Source organism: Leptodactylus fuscus, chromosome 10, assembly GCF_031893055.1.
Source record: "Leptodactylus fuscus isolate aLepFus1 chromosome 10, aLepFus1.hap2, whole genome shotgun sequence".
NCBI lineage: Eukaryota > Metazoa > Chordata > Amphibia > Anura > Leptodactylidae > Leptodactylus > Leptodactylus fuscus.
Window position 1 is genome coordinate 49,362,945 of NC_134274.1, and position 15,654 is coordinate 49,378,598.

General features: G+C 39.4%; 1 long non-coding RNA gene across 1 annotated transcript; it reads left to right on the plus strand.

Annotated features, from left to right (window-relative positions):
- The first annotated feature begins 11,190 nt into the window (after positions 1 to 11,190).
- Positions 11,191 to 15,451, plus strand: LOC142182890 (uncharacterized). Its single transcript, XR_012711758.1, has 3 exons — positions 11,191 to 11,296; positions 14,169 to 14,354; positions 15,072 to 15,451. It is a non-coding gene; the product is annotated as an uncharacterized LOC142182890 (long non-coding RNA).
- Positions 15,452 to 15,654: the final 203 nt, after the last annotated feature.

Sequence of the window (15,654 nt, forward strand, 5' to 3'; positions counted from 1 at the left end):
TAAACGCAGTTCAGTGCTATGGAGGCGATGATATAGCATGAGCTGGGATTGAGAACGGAACTGAGTCTGTGTCATCCTTAGCGCGGTGCACACATGCGAATACTAATTTGGATCTGACTGATTGACCCGTGCTATCGAATTCGACCCTGACACCCTGATATACACTCGCACAGCTTATATATTTCCTTCCTGCCGCAGCCAGTTGTGTTCTAATGATTTGGTGATTTGTGGTTTTTTTGCCCTCACATTACTAGATGCTATATTTTTCTAAATTTTTTGGTGAGGTGACCATATAAGGACTTGTTGTTTGCGGGATGAGATGCATTTTGTAATGACACCATTTTTGGGTGCCTACAACTTATAGAATAGATTTTATTAACTCTTTCTCGGTAGATTAAAAAAAAAAAAAAACAGCGTACATAACCTGACTGAATTTCGGTGTCTCCCACCTAGGTTTTGGGGGTACACACCCTGAATATCTGGATTGAGCGTACATAGCCGGACCTAATTGCTCTGTATCCCTGTTTTGGGGTTACACACTGCCTGAAAAGTTGGTTTACACGTATATAGCAAGATATAGCAAGAAGTAACTGCTATGGATTCCTGCTATTCTTTGGGGGGACACCCCTGAGAAAAGCTGGTTAGAACGTATATATCAAGAAGTAACTCCTGTGGATTCGTGCTATTTTGTGTGGGGACACCCCTAATAAAAGCTGGTGTGCACGTATACAGCAAGAAGTAACTGTCTGTGTCCCTGTTTTCCACTGTCCGTGGAAAGCTGGACTCCTGTCCCTGCAGTGTATAACTCTGAAAAGAGCTGTTGTTGTTCTTCGGTTTTTCCCTGCCTATCTGAAGCTAATGCTTATCTAGCCCTCAGCAGATATGTTTCTCTCCCTATCTCTGACTGCAAATCTGCCGAAAATGGCAGCGGCCGTTCTTATGAATCGGAGGTCACATTTTTTCGGCAGCCAATGGGTTTTTTAAATTTTTTTTCAATGCCTCCGTTGTCATAGTTTCTGTCCTACCTCCCCTGCACAGTTATCGGTGCAAAAAACGCGCCAGCGAAGGTGGAAGGGGACACAGATTTTTATTGTGTATGCCGCGTGGTATTCGATTGGGAACAAATACCACCAACAGCCTGATATTCGATAGAATACCTATTAGATCGAACGGTGTTCGCTCATCTCTACATATCATTACATTGAGGTTCGTTTTATTACAGTAAAGTTCATGTAAATTTCTTATTACAGATAAGGATAATTTCACCTGAGTAAACAGTTATCACGGTTAATTTATGTAACATTGCACATTATAAATAAGTGTATCACAGGAATCTCAGGCCAAATTCACATCTGCATTAGTACTCCATCCAGGGAGTCCACATGAGGACCCCCCAAACGGTATACTGAAAGCAAATGTAAGAGGTGTGCCAGTGAAAGCACGCGGACCCCATAGACTATAATGGGGTCAGTGTGCTTGCCGCCAGATCTCTGCAGGGATCATGCGGACAGGAAAGTAGTTCACAATCTACTTTCCTGTCTGTATGATTTGTGTGGGCAGCACGCGGCAAGCACACGGACCCCATTATAGTCTATGGGTTCTGTGTACTTTCACTGCACACTGCTTGCAGTTGAGTTCGATATTCTGTTTGAGGATCCCCATGTGGACTCACCCAGACGGAATACCAATGCAGATGTGAACGAGGGGTAAGATGTTGTCAGTTCAGGTGCTAATACAATGGAGCAGTAATATGCTCACCTGAAAGTGGCTTTAAACTTATCTAAAAACATAACAACAACTCAAAACATACCATCAAAGATAGTCAACGTATAGTCTAGATGTAAATGTCAGTGAGGTACGGTACAGGTACAAGTACTGTAGGGAATTTAATCCAGGATGTGCTTGTAGTAATCCTTTCCAGGTAAAAAAAGGACTTGTAAGACTCATTTAATGATATTATTTATAGTGATGGACACAACAGATCCAAGTAATCCAGTTATTAGGAACATAAAGCGCGATATAGGAAATATTTAGATAGGCAACTAATCTGTTATTTATTGGCCGGTCCCTATATAATAACATGTTATCTTTTCTCTTTATGGAAATACTTGGGATACTTTCTGATAATGATATTACATTTACAACACTGCAGGCATGACAGTTACAAATAAGACACTATTTCCTTGTTTTTATTTGTCCTTATTTTTTCCAGTGGCCCAAAGGGTTTTTATTACAGGTTTTTTAATTTTTCCTTCTAATGTCCCCAGGCTAGGTCTGACGTTCTCAGATGGCAGTATTAATGTGCCTGGAGGCTGCTCTGAAGGCAAAGAGAGCTTCTGTAATGCTAGCATTGGGCTACCTAGAGATTGGGAAGAAGATGCCGTGGGTACTAGAACTAATTTGGCTATAGTCATAATTCCGGCCATGGTCTGCTAAGATAATACCCAGAATTATTAATAGTCAATGTTTACGACTAGTAACTACTAGTTATTTTAAAGCTTTCCTTGGGAAATAATTGACACTTAACACCCACTAATGATACTATTTATAGTGATATAACCTAATCTAACCCTAAATAGTAACTCAGATATTAGTAACATAAATAGCTAGATAGGAAATGTTTAGTAAGACAACCTATCTGTTATTTATTGTCCCTATATAATAACATGTCATCTTGTTTCTTTATGGAAATATTTGGGATAGTTTGTGATAATTATGTTACATTTTTAACTTCTTGTATGACAGACGAAAATAAGAGTCACCACCCTGTCTTTCAGGAACAGAAAAATCATCAAATGCAAATCTCATATTACTCAATACCCAGGGTCTCTGACTAACAGAACAGACAGGTAAAGACATTTCCTAACTGGTTTATGTGATGCTCAAGCATATAAAAGCCAAAGCTGGAAGAGACCAAACATTGAAGCTGGAGAATCCTTTGTCTCTTGTTATCTCTTACATCTGATATATCAGCTCTTCAGGAGAACCATGCATGGAGTAAAGGGACAACAGAAGAAATGCCCCGAGCCTTGCCCACCACCCCAACAGCACTGCCCGGAACGTAAGTGTCTTACCTGTGGTCCTTGTATTTCTTATTCACTCCATAACTTTATTAATAATTAGATTTCGGCAATGTCTAGACAGAAAAATATCAGAATTATAGGTGATACATTATTGTTATATGTAATGCCTAAGCCTTAATTATTCATGTCCATATCTGTCCTGCTATACAGAACACTATACCGGTACTATATTCCAGTTACTGAGTTCATGCACGTTATTGACAAGGGCACACATTGGCATTAGTTGAGCATTTTAGTTATTGCAATCACAAATATCTTCTATATCTTAATACAAACCAAAAAAATCTTTAAACATCTTCATATCAGACATGAAACTTGTTGTTGTGATTGTGGAATCTACAATGTAATTGTAAACACAAATAAATCCGTGGTCACCTCAGACTAAATCTATATAATCTCTATTTCAGCTTGCAAATCAGTGTGTCCCGAGCCAAAATGTCCTCCCCCACAAGGTAAAACATTACATAAATATCTGTTAAAAACGTTTAAACCGGAACAAAACATTTGGAAAACTTTTGATGTTCTGTCAGTATTTGTGTCATTAATACATTTTAACATTTACTTTAGTAACAACTTTTGGATCCTTTCTGTGAAATCCTGCATTCTCACTCTTCTTGTTTCTTTATTGAGAGCTGTTCCTGCCTCTTGCTGAATGTTATGGTGTATGGGAGTAGGGCTGGGTAATACAGAGAATATGAGGGGTGGGGGTGGGGGGTCACTTCAACCAGTTATATCTCGGATGTTATAAAACATTTAAACTTACATTTTTGTCATATAAAAAGGAGATTCTCTTTGCATGCTATCTATTATTTCCGGGTTGAAACAGTCAGGACTACTGCAACCTTTCATGGCACCAAAAGCAAGTTTGTACATTTTATAATGTCCAAGATATAACTGGTTGAAGTGACCATCCCTCTCTCATTCTACACATATTACACGGCCCCCTACTCCATACACAGTAACATTTAGTGAGAGGCAGGAACAGCTCTCAATACACATGCCAGGGAAAGAGTGAAGAAAAGGCAGGATTTCACATAAAGGATCCAAACTGTGTTAATAAAGTATATTATAAAATGTAATAATGGCACAAATACTGCCAGAAAATTACACTTATAGATAGAGAGAATTAAGGATGAGTGCTGTGGTTTCTTCACTGTAAACCAATTGCATCACCTTACATAATATAGCGGTGGTGCTTGGTTTTCTTGCTGAGTCTAACTCACCTGAATGGGAATGAGCTGCTAATAGGCCACAGGAATTAATGTCAAGTCACGCCCTATGAAGCAGAAGCAGTGCTTAACAGCTGATCAGCAGGGACATTGATGTCCGACCTCAATTGTTGACCTATTGTAATTATAGGTTAATCGATCATAAAATCCTACAAAATCGGGGTAACACGGTGGCTCAGTGGTTAGCACTGCAGTCTTGCAGTGCTAGAGTCCTGGGTTTGAATCCCGCCAGGAAAAACATCTGCAAGGAGTTTGTGTGTTCTCCCTGTGTTTGCGTGACCGCAGTGTGTAAACGGCGCCGGCGGCATGGGCGCCGCCATGTTTTGCCGATCGCCACCCTCCTGAACGTCACAAGAGGGCGGTGATCGGTTGCTATGACAGCCGGAAGCCTATTGAAGGCTTCCAGGCTTGTCTCTGCACTAGATCTATTAGACGATGCCAGAGGCATCGTCTAATAGAAGTGCTGCGATTTTCCTATTCACTGCAATACTGTAGTATTGCAGTGAATAGTATGAGCGATCAGACTCCCTAGGTTTCAAGGTACCTAAGGGGTCTGATCATAAATGTAACAGAAGAAAAAAAAAGTTTTTAAAAGTATTAAAAAAATAAAAAAAATATAAAAGTTCAAATCACCCCCCTTTCCCTAGATCAGCTATAAAAGTAATTAAAGAACATTAAACATAAACATATTAGGTATCCCTGCGCTCCAAAATGCCTGAACTATTAGAATATTAAAACATTTATCCCGTACTGCGAACGGCGTAGCGGCAAAAAAAATAAAAACAGCCAAAAAGCGTTTTTTTCAACACTTTGCCTCCTATAAAAAATTGAATAAAAAGTGATCAAACCATCGGATCTTTCCCCCAAATGGTATCAATAGAAACGTCATCTTGTCCCGCATAAAAAGACACCACAACCAGCTCCATACATGGAAATATGAAAAAGTTACAGGTGTTAGAACATGATGACACAAATTTTTTTTTCTATTTTGCAAAGTTTATCATTTTTTTAAAAGTATCAAAAAATTTCAAATACTATATAAATTTGGTATCACCGCGTTTGTACTGACACGTAGAACACAGGTAACATGTCATTTGTACCAAACAGTGAATGCTGTAAAAATTAAACCCATAAGAAAATGGCGCAAATGCATTTTTTCTCCAATTGTGCCTCATTCTGAATTTTTTTCCAGCTTCCCAGTACATTGCACAGCATATTGAATGGTGCCATTACAAAGTACAATTTGTCCCGCAAACAATAAGCTATGATGTGACTCTGTGAACTGAAAAATGAAAAAGTTATGGCTCTTGAAATGTGAGGAGGGAAAAACGAAAATGCGAAACCAAAAAATGGCCTGGTCCTTAAGGGGTTAAAGGGGTTCTCCACAGGACAGGATGGGGTTAGATTGTCGGGTCCCCTAGTGCTCAGGATAATGCAGAACCGTGAATTCAGAAAATAACTGTATATTGCTTAGAATTGTATAACACTAGGATCTATGAAGAAGCTAAGCAAAATCATTGCCATCATCATACTATGTAACTTCTGTCAAATCAGTACGCATTCCCATTCTACCTTTGAAAATGTTGCCACTAAGGGACTTTGTGTGTTTCTATGTTTGTACAAGCTTCCTCGAGGTTCTGTCTTTGAACAAAAAATTCTGATATTCTAAAATAGTGAATGGACCTGACAGGATATCACTAAACACTGTGCAAGTACCATTAGCTGGTCACTGATGGATTACTATAGGGGTATCTACATTCTTACAAACCATGTACTATGCAGTATTCTTTGTGTTATGACTAAAGAGGAGCGATGTTTTGAAAAATTTTATTTGGCCCAAATTCTCCGGAATTCCCTAAAAGATTTGATACTATCTGAATGAATTTGTGACCAATAGCGTTAAAAAAACAGCTATTTCCTGGCTGCAGAGCGCCTGTATACTAATGTAGAACACTGTATCTTGCAGCAACACATGGGCAGTCTGTTGTGGTAGTCAAACTATACAGTGAGTGAGTATGAGACGCACATGACCGGCTTTGCTCTTAGAACCACTGCACACATCACTTATTTTGGGGCCAAAATTGACCTCATAACTCAAGTGTAAACTCAGCCTTACACATCGGAGTTAGTGCCAGGTATAAACAACCGTGTAGAGGCTGAAGATCCTACTGTAGTGTGAAAGAGTGCACTTCTTTGACATCCTCGCCTGCTGATTCCACACAGATGTCTACAGAACCTGTTCTAGTAAATGCTATACAAGTAGAGGCCTCCTGACAGAGTGGAGAGGGCGTCATAGTGACATGGTGACATAGTGTTGAGGTAGCAGCAGCCTTAGGAGGCCATACAGTGACCCAGTGGCAGAGAGCAAAGGTGGCAGTGGTGTGAGGAGGCAATATAGTGACCCAGTGGCAGAGAGCAAAGGTGGCAGCAGCGTGAGTAGGCCACAGAGCGGAAAGGTGATATAATGTGGAGGTAGCAACAGCCTTAGTAGGCCATACAGTGACCCATTGACAGAGTGTGGTGAGGCAGCATGGATCCACTCCCTCCCACAGATCAGGACCCACGGTCAGACATGCTAGAGGATGGACGTTGGCACAGATAGGCATATGTGCCATCACAGGTCTGGCTGGCTGCTGATTAGTTGCTCGCTTGGCCTTGTGGGTGATCCTGAGTTCCCAGATTTTCCAGATTTCCCTGCCCCTTGTCCTAACATGTGCAGCAACCATTTTATTAAAAAATGTGATTCGATGCACTGACGCATGAGCAAATCCGGATTCATGGCGAATCGAAGATTTCCTGAAATTTGGATCAAATTCCACTTCTGCAGATTTAATTCATGCATCTCTAATTAGAACCATTTCTATTATCTCAGATCAAATTTAACACTGTCTACAGTAGACTTCCTTCTCTCATACTGTTGAAACAATTTTTATGTTTTTTTTTTTTGGTTATTAGCTATGAATGTGAGAAGTCTATTTCAAAGCAATTTTTCTAAACCCTATTGGTCCCTGCCTAACCAGAATTTGGATTAAACTTGAGGGAGTTCTAGATTAAAGACTTACGACAGTCTAGAGGGGTTTTTCTTGTTTCTACTCTAAATCCATTGGTCCTAAGGCTGAGTTTACATGGGGTATTTTGGTCAGGATTTGTTGGTATATACATTTTATGCAACAGATATAGACTTATTGTATTACACTGTGTAGGAGGAACTTACAGCTTCCGGACACTAGATGGCGATGTTATTATTGTTATGTGCTGAATACATGTAATGATATGCTATGGAGACTTGTCTGTATCTCAGAATGCTGCATATCTATGGTTAACGTCCTTTCCAGTGTATTCCTTGTATATTGCTGTATATGGACATGCTGATGGATGTTACCTCATGTTCTGAGAAGTAAACTGAAGATTAACCCATATAATCTACTCTGAAGCTTTCTTCTGCGACTGCACTCTGCAACAGGATTTTGAGGCTGAATCTGCCTCAAAATCCTGACCAAAAAAACAGCTCCCATTGAAATCAATGGGAGCCGGTCAGTTCTTTTTTCCGGGAGCCATTTGTTCCGGCTCCCGGAAAAAAAGAAGCAACATGCTCGTTCTTAAGGCGGATTCGCGAGACACTACCTCCTCCCAACTAGGCCCATTCATTTGGGTCTAATCCAGATCATAGTGTCGCGACCGCGTCAAAGTCCGGTCCAAAATACCCAGTCTGAACCCGGCCTAAGAGTACAACACCCAGGCAAACCATGGTGGTGACAGCTGAAACAAAAAAATCAAAATGTCACAATCCACATTCCTTTGCACCAATAAGAATGGAACTTGGCTTGAGAATACCCAAATTTACTAATTTAATGCAGCACAACCTAACCTATTCTGAATCAGAACATCAGATCCTGGCAGTTAATCGAATTTTAACTTTATCTCAATGTTTATCTTTTGTGATATATTTTTATGACTGTGAGTTTAATTCATATAGCTAAACCACTGAGTTTAACTACAATGTTGCCAAAATCATGGCAAAAAGATGTGAATAGACCCTATTACAGTCCATGTACTTAGAGCATTTCACTATCCTATAGAATCTCAAATGTAATTGGATGAATCCCTCTAGTGGAAAATTTGTGTCAAAGGAAATTATGCAATATATGAAACTAAGTAGATAGCAGATAGCAGCTATTATTTACATATTTCTCAGATGAGGTTCAGAAAACATTAATGATAAGATTATAAATACATACTGGCTAAACTGACTCATAATATGTTAATGCTTTCTTATAGCTTCCCCCTGGTCCATTATCATACACCAGTCACTAAATATTTATGCTCAATATAGTCTGTTGAAAGATTAAGGTATAAGATGTCTCCCAAATAAAGAACCAAAGTGGGCACACACAATACAAATAGCTGGCAAGTACCTACTGCCTGAGATTGCTTGTGATTGGTGTGAGATGACGTCCTGTGCAAATAGGTTAACTATGCCTGTAAAAAAGTGACCCGCATAGTGTAATAGCACTTTAGACCGAAAAAAATAGAAGTTAAGTTTGGGTTTTCTCACTATGGATTGTTTCCACACAATCTACACTTCAGAAAGGGGCACTTGGGCCTTGAAACGCGTTGTGTGCAAATATTGCTGTATTTGGAAACAAAGAATTTTGCCTTGATTGAACTTCTGGGTGAGTGTGGTGCTGGTTGTGATGAGTTGGATGCTATGATAATGTTGTGCGCTGTCAGAAGTCTTCATATAAGCAAGTTAAAAGAAATATTAGCATCTCCTGTACAAAGTTAAGTTCCTCTAGTCTGGCTTATTTCTACAATCAATGGCTGGACCTGCAGAGGCGTTTTTAACCTCCTTTTAGTAGGGACTATGGTAGTAACTAACATGGAAAATGTATCCAGTTTGTACAGTATTTTGAGCATAGTGATACAATTGACACACTTTGTCATAAAGTTGTAAAGATAATGTACAGACTAGCAAGGATCCAAGCTTTGTTGGAGTTGGAGCAACAGGGGATCATTGACTTAAGCATAAGTTCTTTTATATTTTTAACCCAGTATAACCCTGATGCCTCCTAAAGATACCTTAAGTTATTTAAATTAATGAAATTAAATAAGTCAAGAAGATATTCATAAAAAAATATGAGCTCAGGTGATATGATATTGTAGAATGTAGTGACATGGATGATATTTAATGTCACATTTCTATAACTGTCCCATATAGCTTGCCCATGGTGCTGGTTCAGGGGCATAACTACTGGGGTAGCAGCGGTAGCTGCTGCCACAGGGTCCAAGACATTAGGGCTCCAGATGTTTTAATAGGCCAGCAGGTAACGGGCCATATTTACTTACCAATCCTGGCTCCTGCTCACAGCCACTGGCACTTCCCCTTCTGCGAGGGGGATCGGTAAGTAAGGCTTTGAACCCCACAAACACTCCTATCATTATACTCGGGGGGGGGGGGGTTCAGACCCCTGAGTATAATGATCGGTGGGCCAGGAGAGGTGCGTGAACATGAAAAATACTGCTACTTACCTCTCCTGTGCTTCGGAAGGCTTCAAGCCTACTTGGTGATGCCCTAGACGTCACGTGGGTTGGGGCTTGTGTCCTTATGCGTTGCAGCGCATGCCCAGCTCACATGATGTCCCGTCCATCATTGAAGATGGGCAACATCAAAGGGAAGTGCGCCCAAACCCAGGAAAGTTAAGTAACATTGTTTTTTTATTTATGTTTGTATCCCCCTGAGTATAATAATTGTTCATGAGTGTCCACAATGGGACATAATACTGAGTGAAGGAGCTACTATGGGGTATAATTCTGTGTGCAGGTGCCACTATAGGGCATAATAATGTGTGCTGGAATGTAAGGGGAACAGCTTGCGCAGGTGGGGGAGAGGTGGCATGTCAAATGTTCGCATTGGAGCTGAAGGTAAATTCAGAATTCTGCCAGAATATTTTTAACAAAGAACAGTGCATTGTAGAAGTTAACATGACAAAGACACAATTAGGGTATATTCACACATGCTAGATATAGATAGGTGAACAAGATTCATTTCAACAAATGTACATGGGTTTGTCTGTTTAACTTTGGGCCAAACATGTTTAGCACAAACTGTAAGTGCTATTATTATACTCTGGAGTCTGTAGATACCCCAGAGCATAATAAATGGAGGCCCAGGATAGATGTGTAAACTTAATAACCACTAAAACTCGACTTCCCTTGCAGCATACTGTGGCCACTCTGGGTCTTCTTCCAGTCTCCAGGCTAACGTTATGTGCCTTGGGAGGCCATTAAGGCCTCAACGCACCCCATTTGACTGCTGAGACCTGATCACACACATCTGCAGTGCCCTGAGGTATGTTTCATCATCCAAGTGGCCACAAGAGTGCTCCAAGGGAGCGCAGGATGACGCAAGGGAGAACAAGAGAGGTGAGGGAAGGTGAGTTTACCCATTCGGATTCCACACTTCCCCAGGGCCTCGACATTATACTCTGGGGCCTAAAGAGCATCTAGGTGCAAGGAAATGACTAGACATACATTTCATACATTATTAGAGAAAATGTTCCAGGTTTGTCAATAAGATTAATAAATGTGACTATGACATAAGGACGGTACAAATAAGAAATCTGAGTGGAATTAGTTGACTTACAGCTTGGTGACAGAGCTATTGCACAAGACATACGTGATTGATGGTTATACCACAAAGCAAACGTCTAATTTACAGAATCATTAGTTACATTTGATCACATCCACCCAAATCGGTCTATCATTATCACCCCCATCTCATCAAATTGATAGGTTCAGGTCAAATTCATATTGCAAAACAGGGAACAAAACCATCAATTAGCTTCAAATAAAAGCACAGAACTCGGATAAACCTACCATACTACAAAGGAGACATTCAGAGTCCCAAGTCAGCTGCATTGTTTTATTTAGACATCATGTCAACCAAAGGTGGAAGCTCTGGATGCCCAAATCCAGCCCCAAACCGTAAGTAGAAACTCATGTTCATCACCGTTCTACTAATACATCACTCAATGCTTTGCTTAAATGCTTTGAAAACAATGGAAAGCATAGTGCACAACTTAAACATGAACAAGTACATTGGAAAATACAGGTTTTTCTTGTTAACATTTTAATATTAAATTAAAATCTATTTTGCTAAATATTGAAATCCCTCTATGAATTCATCTGGTAGGCGGCACACATTGGAACAAATACTTAAACAGAGGGCATTCCAGGAATACAGCACACACCTATATACTGTGTATTGTTTATGTACTGGGTGGAATGATTTCTAATATTTTCATTAGTCTTATTGTTACTCTAAGTTTCAGGTTAGTTTGTTGATTTGTACAACTCTTTTGTATGCAATATGTATTATTCAATATTTTTTACCAAATGGCCATATTTTAGTAAATTAGAAGATATTTTGATAGAATTATCTCTGATATGATGAATGCAGATCTAAGCTAATGATAAGGTCAGAGGCCGTGTCGATGACCAATTGACCAATAATCCTGGGTAACCGTCGTCGTCCTAATTAATGAGGCTGAGTGCCAGGCAGTAAGGAACTGACTCCAGACACACAATGTTGGTATTACTTCCTCTCTCAGCCGAGGAGGAAATACACGGACGCACTTCATTAAAGCAACACAGGGTTAATATAACAGCCAGCATAGAAAAAGAAAGATAGAAACATTAGTCCTCATCTTCAATCCTGATTGGTGTAGTATATCTTGATTATGTAAAAGAGAAGCATAAGCAGTTCCATACATAGCCAACTATGCCCGGTCCTGCGTGGTGTCTTCTAGGGAGATGACAGCAAGCCAAGCACATAACTTCTTACACCCATCCTGGATGCATCTTTCTTAACAGCATATATACATCTTATCAAAGATTATAATGTTTTTGCAATGTAACAGCAAACAAAAGGAATATGTATTTTCTAACCTTATCACTAACATCTGTAAAGCCAATAAAATAATCTTTAAGATTTATTTCCATCTCAGTCTAGCATGACCAAGAAGTGAATACACAGCTCTGTGTTGATATGGAGACACGAACACAGCCAAGTGATGTGTGCTTCATGATGAAAAGTTACAAAAACAATGCAGTACAGTTCTATAGTGCTTGATTCATGGAAAGAGCGTAGCTCACCATATCACGCTGTTTCCATATATTACATTCATTTCTATAGTAATTTAAGAGCTGCCATAACACACTCAGATGTTGTATAACTCCAGGCTTGATGTCTGAGACTTTGAGTGACATATTCCTATTTCAGCCATGACTTCCCAAGATGGAAATACTTCTTTAAGTGAATACTTTATGCTTTATAAGTATTTAGGAGAACACAGAAATAGGCTACAACCTGTATAAAAAAAAAAAAAAAAAGCTTGTTTGATGGACTGCACAATAAATAGGACCAAGAAGACTTCAATATGTAAAACTGCTTGAATTGCAAATATGTTTTAATATCACAATACAGCCAGTGCACAATAAAGTGTCCATGGCTTTTAAGCTGACCAAAGGTAGATTCTCATGTATGGTACCTATAACTGGCTACACAACAACACTGGACACTCCTTCTATAGGTGAATTGACATCAGAATATTGGTTTTCCCATTGAAATTAGAATCTGGAAAGGTCTTATCTAAATCATATGAAAAGTTTCTTTGTATTATGCCTCACCTTGTCATGAATAGATCCCATTACTATGTATTTGCTATGTGGTAGCGTGACAAAGTATATTTCAGAGGCCATTTATCTTTCCTGCTTGTAAATCTTTAGAATCTTTATCAGCTTAGTCAAAGAATCAGATGACTATGCTTATGTCTATTCAGCACGGATGACTGAGGAGGCATGTTGTTGTCTGTTCTACCATTAAATTATGAGACATCGTTAATATACAATAAGGAAGTTAACGTATATTAACCGTAATTCATATTCATATTTGTATTACATTTGATAGTTAATGTGGCAATCTTACTATTTCTTTTTCGCTCTAAAAATTTAAGAGTGCAAAATATTTCTCTTTATTTTTCTATTGCCACCTATAGGTAGCTATCCTGTAAGCTAATGTTCAACTCCTTGTAGAATGTTAAGGGTAAGTTCACAATGAGTTTTTTGGTCAGGATTATGAAGCTGTATCCGCCTCAAAATCCTGACCAAAAAGACAGCTCCCATTGAAATCAATGGGAGCCGCTCAGGAGTTTTTCCGGGAGCAGTTTCCTCCGGCTCCCGGAAAAAAAAAGGCCAAGTAACCTTGCGATTCAGCTTGAAGACACTCCCTCCTTCAGACTAGGCCCATTCATGGAGCCTAATCAGGAGCGGAGTGCGTGGCTGGATGCCGGTGCAGTCCAGCGACTTTCAGTTGCGGCTACCTGGCTTTTGGACCGGAACCTGAGGCAGCCTCCGCCTAAGGTTCTGGTCCAAAAATCCCCATGTATACTTACTATAACAGGGTTACCCATGGAAATACAGTTACCTGATTCCACATGGGGTCACAATGAGAAGGGCGCTATTGCATTGATTCAGTCAACCAGGCCCTGAAAACATGTCACAGAGAGGATAGCAAGATCCCAAACATGTGAGTTAGTGTTGGAACAACCTAGACATCAAGGTTTCAGAACTTCAGTAACTTACATCTTGTCGGGTAATTTGGTTAGCCTTATCAGCCATAGATAACAATAAAGGTAGCAGAATTGGTGAGCCATGTGGCATTGGTAATGTTTCTATAATTTTTTAACAGTTTAGGATGGTACCACTAATGCTTTTATATTTAAGGTTTCACATTTTTTATGTACCATAGACTATCACTAAAAAAAACATAAATTGAGAGATCTATTTTTCCATGTAGCTTGCCAAACCTCTCAGCAAACCTCTCAGCAAACTGGAGGATGCTCTGGAAATAGTGGAAGTAGTGGAAGTAGCTCAAGCAGTGGAAGTTGTAATTGTGGTGCGGGCAGCGGTGGAGGACAACAGAGTGGACACCACCACCACCATCACCACCAGAGCCAGAACACTCAACAATGCCCACCAGCTGGTATGTGCATTCTTCATTTATAATCCATACTATTTAAGATACTTATCTGAATAAATAATGTGAATTTTCTATAGGTCTAGAACATGTGTGGCTCATCAAATTATAGATGTAAGGAAGCCCAAATAAATTTATCTTCAGACAGCCTTACTGAAGCCTTATGTTATTATTCACGGCATGTCTATAACTGTGTTCTCAACTACTGATCTATGCCATAAAGTCAGGATTTTCAGATATGATGTGGATAAGGTTGAGCCAATCTTGGGATTTCAGGATCAATTTTAAAATACGATTTCCAATTATTTTCGAGCCGATCCCAATCGTGAAATTTGCTCGATCGCCGATCAGGATTTAATCTTTCCCAATCCCGATCGCTCAACCTATTAATGAGTATATACATGAATAGGGTTGAGCTTATCTTGAGATAACCTCTACCTCGATCCCACTGGAAAAGATTGGGATTGGAATTTCGATCACAAAATTTACTCGATCGCCGATCGAAATCTGATCTTTTCCGATCGCGATCGCTCAACCCAGGATGTGGACCATGAAATACGGCAGCATTGAGACCATCCAAAAGAAGCCTTAGTCTATAAGAATTTGTTATTCCATCAGATGCCAGATTAAATTCATTCTATTATATACCGATGTCGTACTGAAACTAATAATTTTACCTAAAAAAATTAATGCAAATTATTATATTTTTTTCTTTTATTTTAGATCCTTGCCAACAGAAATGAGGAAGCAAGCAATTAATGAAACAATTGTTGCTAGAGATTTAATTCAGCTTTTATGCAGTTAATTTTATCTTAGGGGGGTGACAGACGATGGCTTTTCCGTTATAAGTGAAACATTGATTGATTCGAGGTTCTCTCTCATTACTTACTATGACATCTTGCTGTTAAAGCAGCCAACAATGAGAAATATCCTGGAAGGAATCAGTGTTTCACTTACTTATAAGGAAAAGCATCTGTGGCTCTAGAACCAAGTGCAGTTATAACTGTGTTTAGTACATAGTATGTCACCACCCTAAATGCATGTATCCAATGTTAATCTTAATAATCAAGCAAGCAAATAAAACAAGTATGTCCTTCATCACACATAGTTTTTGTTGTATTTCATACTATTGTTAAGATGCTATGGGTGAAAATATCTAAATATGTTCCAATAATAACAACACATTTTATTTCTATAGCGCCAACATATTCCGCAGCGCTGTACAATTTGTAGGGTTCAAAACAGACAAAAAGATACATTACAAAGAAATAGTCACTTCACACAATGGGAATGAGGGCCCTGCTCG